The 7,226-nt window shown below is 41.4% G+C and overlaps 1 long non-coding RNA gene across 4 annotated transcripts in view; it reads right to left on the minus strand.

Moving 5' to 3' along the window:
• LOC142490931 (uncharacterized) overlaps positions 1–6,925 on the minus strand; it is a 51,908-nt gene extending 44,983 nt beyond the window's left edge. For 3 of the 4 annotated variants that reach the window (XR_012800159.1, XR_012800160.1, XR_012800157.1), the window contains exons 1-4: positions 6,866–6,925; positions 4,973–5,364; positions 2,704–3,501; positions 195–372 (exon numbers count right to left, since the gene is read on the minus strand). This is a non-coding gene — a long non-coding RNA (uncharacterized LOC142490931). The remainder of the gene's footprint in view (positions 1–194; positions 373–2,703; positions 3,502–4,972; positions 5,365–6,865) is intronic. The other variant, XR_012800158.1, reaches the window with a different exon arrangement.
• Between the last annotated feature and the right edge of the window lie 301 nt (positions 6,926–7,226).

Genomic DNA, 7,226 nt, shown 5'->3' on the forward strand with positions numbered 1-7,226 from the left:
AAAGAGCAATAGGAAGATATCTAAGCATACAGACTTAAGCAAAAATAACAAAGCTTTCACCTTGATAAAGACTGTGAGGCAGTCGAAAGGTTGTTTTTTTTGTTGCAATAAATTGTTATTTTTGCTTAAGTCCATGTGCCTGGATATCCTCCTATTGCTCTGTGACTCTCTGGGAATTGCAGGATTTTCCCTACCTCCGTGAGCACCGGCTATTTGCCTTTTGAAGATCTATGAGACGTGTGCCTGCAGAACTCTGCCTTTTGCCTTTCATGAGGAAAATCAGGCTGATGGGGCAAGTGAACTTTGTTGATATATTTATTCAAGCTTGTCTGTTGTGGATGGTAAAATAATGACTGCCTTGCAGGAGCGTGTCTGGAAAACAAAGCATTTGTGAATCGCATTTTTACTCTTGTATGAATGATTCGGCAGCTATTCTGTTAACATTACTGTGTGACAAGATTGGTAAAGGTGGATGTCATCTGGAAGTGACTGATTTCATGTATGTGTTCAGAGGCGCAGTCACCTTTGTGTAGTTTTTTAAACAGTGAATACAAACATCCCATGCAATTTAAAGTCTTTAGAGGCAAGTTATGGGTATTGTGAAGTTATTATCTGTTTTTTTTTTTTGTTTTTTTACAGGTCCTTAAAAAGGAAAAGTGTGATACATGTCAAAGCTGAAATATTTAACATTTCTAAATGTATCTAGTTTGCAATACGGGTAAATTATGCAAGACTGAACCCTCAACTTGATATGATGCAGAGATGAGAGAATATGATAAGACTAAATATATATCAAAGATAGAAACAAAAAGCATAGAACAAACTCACTCAAACTGAATAAAAAGGGAAAACAGGGTACAACTGTACCTCAGGATTTGGCTTCCAGAGAAGCTTGGTACATAATGCAAATGTAGCCCGGTCCTCCCTTTAGGCCTTCTTACCTCCGCTTCAAGTGGGGAACTTGTTGGGCAGTCAGGGAGGATGTAGGGGCGACCCAGTCACCGGAGCGCCTCGGCGGGACGCCGGGAAGGGCACCATCATGTTAGAATTAGCTGCACTTGCGCATGTGCAGTGAGCTCCCAGGTTGCGGCGGCCATCTTTGTACACCCTGCGCATGCGCAGTACACTACAGAGTGGCGGCCATTACTCCTAGAGCTCCGCAAGGGTAATTACAATCCCCAACAGCCCTAGGGGCTGCTAGTCACATGGGATAAGGGGGCCAATAGGGCTGTTGGATTCAAAGCCAAGGGAGAGGCATTTGGCGCAAATGCAGGGACCACACTAGTCGGAAGCAGGACAGCAAGGGGATAGGTAAGGTCCAGGGAGAAGTGCTCCACTGGACTAAGCCAGAATACCCCATTAGGTCCCAGATAGACCCCTCACCATTAGCTTGTGTGTTGTAGGGCAGGCCCTAAGGCAGGGACGCTTCCCTTAGCGCATTAATGTTAATCAGAACCGCCGTGATGGACGCACATGGTGTGCGCAGCCTGCATCTGGGACCAGACCAGGCACCAAGTCAGAGACTATCCTAAGGTGGGACACTCCAACAGGATACCACACCACATGGAGGCGGATCTTCGGTGGAACAGACTGACAGTTTACTTGGCCTCACTCAGTGACCCCCGGGGCTTGAGCTCCGGGCAGGTATTTCTATAAGTGCACCAACCATTCACGTGGGGCAGCGCTGTCTCACACTTGGGGTTGGGATAGGCAATTGCAGCCTGGACACTGGGACACTGGTTCCCCTGTACCCAAGTACTGTGGGGATCCACTTGAGGTTGGTGTTCTTACATACTGTATGGCATTGTGTTGCAATGTTAGTACTATAAGGTACTGTCCAGTAAATACTGTTACAAATACTCATGTATGTTCTTGGGAGGGGCTATCCTACTGTGTGATGATCCTTCTCAGGTGGAGGTGCTGTTGTTGTACTCATTCTACACCCCAGGTTCCCAGTGGCGGAGGCTCAGGCCTCCTGGTTGCCAGACAGGTAATAGCAGCATTGGTAGTTCCTTCCCAGGTACGGGGAAACAAGGGCTACACAAATAAGGAGAGACAGAAAAGCAACTCTTTCATAGAAGTGAGCACTTGAAGAGGGATGAAGCATCCTCCATGAGAGTGATGTTCTAAATAACATAGAACTTAACTTTTAGTACAGTATATAAACACAATAAAAAATGGCCTCCAAAAAAACATTATCGTAATTGTACGCGATGTGTGCCGAGGTTTGAAGCACAGGACCCGATTCTTTAAGGGGAAATAAAATACATAACAACACTACTACCTAAATTGCATACAAAAAAGCGCTTTAACCTAAAAAAAAAACTGTGAGTTAAGTGTGCTTACTGCACTACTAATTGCAATGAATGTGCATTCAATTAATAATATTAACCACTAATAAAGTGAAAATATCAATACAGTTATGATTCCCTGAAGTGGTGTGAAACTATTAATAGGAATGGCAGCCAAGGGGAAATGATATACTGTACAAGTATTCCCAAACTTGTTACAACAACTGATACACAACAAAGCAGATCCCCGGCGCAAAAAGATACTGTATTAGCAGTCCCAAGAGTCCATGAAATAGTCACTAGCGAGTATTACCAGTCACCAGCGAGTATTACCCCAAAATAATAAAATAAACATAGCGTGGTACAGTGGGGACAACTTTAATAAAAAACTTAAGACCAATTTAACACTTACATGAGCCAGGTAACAATTGCCGTCCACAGCTTGCGTTACTGGAGCATGACTTTGGCAGCAGGGGTTGGCGTCTTTCTCCTCTCCTCACGGTCACGACCCCTTCAAACACCTCCCCCGATGACGTCACCACCTCGTCAGAAACTCCTCCTCAATACCTGCAGATGGAATTAAGCTCCACCCTACGTGTTTCCTGACTTAGAGTGTTACTTCCTCAGGGGATCCCCTGAGGGAGTATATATCATGAGTCATTTGTAGCAGGCTTCAAATGTAACCGTCTCGGATGGGGAGCGGACTTGAAACATGACCTTTCCCTTGTGACTGTAACCTCAGACAGTTCTAGAAATTAAGGCAATAAAGGACGAGTTCTGTAGTGAAGTAGTGTCTGATTCATCAGTTAAGTCAGACAGATGAAGCTGATCAAACAAAAAATGAAAATGGTCAGCTGACCCCTCTAGGACAGAAAACATTAGTTCTGTAAATCGTGAAACACAGAATCGATAAGGAGAATTGAGTGGTTAGTAATATTCTGATTTTTTTTGGACACCAAGGACAGCTCTCCATGAATAGTGTCCCGTGAAGATTCAGATGACATCACAGGTATCGTTAACTTAGAGGCAAAGACTTGCTGCTCGGTGGATTGTATAGTCATAGCTACCAGGTTGTGGAAATTACAATTAACAGATGAAGATAAAGAAAGAAGAAAAGGACTTTGGACTTTACATGTGGCCCGTTGCTGTTTTGGATTGTGGGTTTGTTCAAGAGCTTGCTGAGACCACGGGAATCGGAGGGTGAAGACATCTAAAGGTAAGAAAAAACATTGAATTCTCTTTTACAGGCCTTTTCATTTATTGCCCATTGATTGCAAATGTATTTATGTATACCCTTTAGGATTATACATACAAATAGTGACAAGCAATGGTTGTTTTGGCAAATGTTTGCTTTTATGTACAGCTCAACCCCGTTATAACGCGATCCGTTACAATGCGAATCCGCTTAAACGCGATGCAAGCGTGGCCCCCAATTTTCATATTTATGAATACTTTACAACACAATTATTGGTATCTTAAATACATTATTGTGCAATGCATACAATTGTACATTATTTATAACACGGTCCGTTTATAACGCGATGTGATTGTTTGGACCCCAAACACTGCGTTATAAAGGGGTTGAGCTGTATTTTAAACATAATTTGTTTGTTTGTTTTTATATTTTTATGCAATTTATTTTGTGTTTTGCTGTAGTATTGTGGCATTTCTGTGGTGTTTTCAATTGTTTATTTCTGGGGTTTTTTGTTTTTTGCTTTTTAATAGTGGTTTATTTTTTGTCTTTTGATTTTGAATGATGGTGTTTTAATTTTTAATTCTGGTGTTTATTTGGCATTTGCTTAATTTGCTTAATTGATTGGTAGTAATTTTATTGTTTACTTGTTTATTGTTGTTTGGTGATTGTTTTGATTGCATTTGATATTGTTGGTGGTTGTTTATTTTGTAGGTTGACCATTGAATGCCATAGTGTTAAATCATTCCCATATTATATTGGCATGATGTACCCACTGTGCCAATCAATTGGTTTATTGGCATTTGTAATATGTGTTTAGTTTTCTATGTAATGTGTTTTATTTTGGGCCTGTTTTGTTTTAACTTCACCATTTATTGCTAAAGTGGTAAGTCATACCCATATTATATAAAGTACAAGGGTGGGTGCTTCAGTAATAAAGAGCACTACTTAGTGCGACCAAAGTGCCTTCAAAAAAACACTACTCATAAAGTGTCTTAAGTGAATAAAATTGTGCAGAAACTGGTGATAATATTTAATATTACTTAATCAAGTGAAAAATAAGTATATATATATATAAAAATACATAAAAGTGCTGCTCAAATAAATCCTTTTAAGTGGATGGTCTGCAGACTCCACTTCAATCGATGTGTTCTCGGAAGATAGGGGAGCGCAGGTGTCAATATATAATAGGAAACAAATAAAAACACAACATAGTGCAAATAAAGTTTTTTAAGCATCAGAATATGTTTGGAGAAATTCTTTCAGGTGAAGACTCACATGGTTTCAGTCAAAGAAAGGCATCTCAGAGATCAGTGGCAAATTGCTTGACTCTGGTTGATAAATGCAAATCCCCACTAGGACCAATCTGGTATGTGTAATAGTACTCGGGCGATGTCATCAGTATAGGGGTAGAGAGAAATAGACAACCATAGTGTAATCCAGTTAAAATATCACAATTTTATAAGAACAATAAAAATGAAACACTTACACAGTGTCATATGAAATAAGACACATAAAATGTGATGTATCACCAGCTCGGTTACTCCCCGCTGCCTCCGTCTCAGACCTCTTGATCGCGGCACGTCACTTCCGGGTTGGGGCGCGCACCGGTACCCGGATGGTTGCACCGATAGGAGGAGGTTCTTTGCTGCAAGCGTTGCTTCAATGGAGGCGGGTCAGGTGTCCCCTGGGAGCATCACGCAAACGACTCTAGAGCGTTTCACTGGGTGTGTAGCTTCGTCAGGAGTCATGGAAACTGCACCGCTGTCTATTATTTTATACCCTAACACGCAATCTGATTGGCTAGTCTTCTAGCCTATTGTGTTCAGCAGTGATAATCAGATAAGGCATCATCCCAAATCTGCCAAATTCGGCCGATATCTAAGATAACACACAAGGTAAAGATGGAATAAGCTCTATACAAATAAAATAATGCAATACTATCATTAAAACTTTAACCACTAAAGCATAGAGGAAGCTCGGGGAGCATCAAGGAACTCGACGCATGGGATGGGGGGGGAAGAGGAAATAAATATTAGTAACACAATCATGAACGAACACAATAAAATATATTAATAAATTCAACTTTGCATTTTATAATCGTCTAAATAAGTATATACAAAGGTAAAAAACATTAAAACAACGGAAGCAAACACATAGTGTTACCAAACACTTTGAGATTTTTCATAATTCTGATCCAGGTTTCCTCACCTTCAGAGGGGTAGAACATGTAATATCACATTGGAGAGGTGGGAATAGATCTCCAGCCCTGGCACAAAGGGAAACTTTCTGGATTCATAGGATGAAGTCTATGATTCCAAAAGGTCTCAATGCTGATATAGATATCGCATCATTTCTATGATATTCTTTCCATCTTCCGCTGTTTTAATGTTTTTTACCTTTCTATATACTTATTTAGACGATTATAAAATGCTAAATTGAATTTATTAATTAAGTAATAATCCCTGAAGAACAGGGCATTATTGGCCAATAATGCCCTGGCTGGAAGAGTTGAAGGCCCGAGGCGAAGCCGAGGGACTTTAACCCAGCCAGGGCATTATTGGCCAGTAATGCCCTGTTCTGAGGGGATTATTACTATTATAGCCTAAATATAGGCTTATTTCATAAATAATAGACACTTTTGTATAGTTATATAGATTTTTTTATTAAAATAAAATGGTAAATACATGAAACCACCTCTATATACACTCACACTGCAGCTATCTATATCCACACACTGCCGCCTCCTCTGTGTACACACACACACAGCAGCTCACACACAAATTGCTGCTACACACACACACAAAACAGCACACCACACACAACACAGTGCCTCTACACACACACACACTGGAGCTCTAGACACACAACACAGCACCTCCTCTACACTCACTACACAGCACCTCTACACACACAGCAGCAGCTCTACACACACAGCAGCAGCTCTACACACACAGCAGCAGCTCTACACACACAGCAGCAGCTCTACACACACAGCAGCTCTACACACACACAAACTCTGCTGCTACACACACATGCTACACCCATAAACACTGATACTGACACACACACACACTGGAGCTCTATATACACACACACACACACACACACACACACACACACACACACACACACACACACACACACACACACACACACACACAACTCTATACACACACATCAGCTCTACACTTACACAAACTGCTGCTACACATACAACAGCACAACACACACACACTGCAGCCACAATAAAAAATGCAGCTACTTACTAAACTTTGCAGACTCCCCCCCAGCTCTACACACAACAAAGCACCTCTACCCCCCCCCCCCCACACACACACACACACACACAACACTGCACCTCTATACACAACACACTTACTTCTTTGCAGTCTCTCTCCCCTCCCCCCCAATTCAACTGAATCTGCTCAGAAAATCTCAGTCAGCTCGGGAGGGGGAGGAGTCAAACTGTGGCTGATACGTTTTGACCAATCCCCTGCCATGTCTCAGAGCTTTTACTTAATTCAAACCAATCCCCTGCCCTGTCTCAGCTGTTCTGAAAGCTGATTGGCTGGAAATAAACAGATTGAAAACTGCATTTTGCAAACTTCTGAAATTCAGGGCATTACTGTGGATAAAGCCCTGAATTTTAACCAATCAGAGAGCAGGGTTTTCAATAATGCCCTGAATTTTACTGCTTTAGCCTATAATATATTTTATTGTGTTGTTTCTTGCAACGGGGG

Source organism: Ascaphus truei, chromosome 3, assembly GCF_040206685.1.
Source record: "Ascaphus truei isolate aAscTru1 chromosome 3, aAscTru1.hap1, whole genome shotgun sequence".
In the NCBI taxonomy this organism is placed as follows: Eukaryota; Metazoa; Chordata; class Amphibia; order Anura; family Ascaphidae; genus Ascaphus; species Ascaphus truei.